We start from the raw sequence: 1,135 nt of genomic DNA, 5'->3' as shown, positions 1-1,135 counted from the left end.
AGGAGGAGGAGGAGGAGGAGGGGGAAGGAACTGGGAGAGGCTGAGCCTCAGGAATGGAGCAGTTGGATCCTGGCACAGCAGGCAGGGGAGTTTTGGGGTGTTGGAGGAGGAGGAAGGAACTGGGAGAGCCTCAGGAATGGAGTAGATGGATGCACAGTAAACAGGGGAGTTTTGGGGTGTTGGAGGAGAAGGAGGCAGGAGTTGGGAGAGGTTGAGCCTCAGGAATGGAGCAGTTGGATCCTGGCAGAGCAGGCAGGGGAGTTTTGGGGTGTTGGAGGAGGAGGAAGGAACTGGGAGAGCCTCGGGAATGGAGCAGCTGGATCTACAGCAAAGAGGGGAGTTCTGGGGTGTTGGAGGAGGAGGAGGAAGAGGAAGGAGTTGGGAGGGGCTGAGCCACGGGGATAGAGTAGTTGGATCCGCAGCAAACAGGAGTTTTGGGGTGTTGGAGGAGGAGGGAGGGAACTGGGAGAGGCTGAGCCTCAGGAATGGAGCAGCTGGATCCTGGCACAGCAGGCAGGGCAGTTTTGGGGTGTTGGAGGAGGAGGAGGAGAAGGCAGGAGCTGAGAGAGGCTGAGCTGGCAGGAATGGAGCAGCTGGATCAGCAGCAAACAGGGAATTTTGGGGCGCTGGAGGAGGAGCAGGAGGCAGGAGCTGGGAGAAGCTGAGCCTCAGAAATGGAGCAGTTGGATCTACAGCAGGCAGGGAAGTTTTGGGATGCTGGAGGAGGAGGAACTGGGAGGGGCTGAGCCTCAGGAATGGATCAGGTGGATCCTGGCACAGCAGGCAGGGGAGTTTTGGGGTGTTGAAGGAGGAGGCAGGAACTGGGAGAGGCTGAGCCCCAGGAATGGAGCAGCTGGATCCTGGCAGAGCAGGCAGGGGAATTTTGGGGTGTTGGAGGAGGAGGATCACCCAACTCCCTGGGGACAACCCCCGCTGCTCCGCTGGTGGCATCTCCAGCTTCTCCCTGCTCGGGAAGGGCTGAGTCCTCTCTGGATCAAAACTCAGCTTCACAGGTCGAAGCTCAGCTGTCAAACCTGTCCCTAAAATCCGAGCTGCTCCTTCCCTGCGGATCAGGGCGGGTCCTGGGGGAGCTGGCCCGGAGGAGAAGGATCACCTGACCCCCTGGGGACACCCA

This window comes from Manacus vitellinus, unplaced genomic scaffold (assembly GCF_001715985.3).
Source record: "Manacus vitellinus isolate BGI_N305 unplaced genomic scaffold, ASM171598v3 scaffold_147_pilon, whole genome shotgun sequence".
NCBI lineage: Eukaryota > Metazoa > Chordata > Aves > Passeriformes > Pipridae > Manacus > Manacus vitellinus.
Note: the sequence above shows the minus strand (reverse complement) of the source record.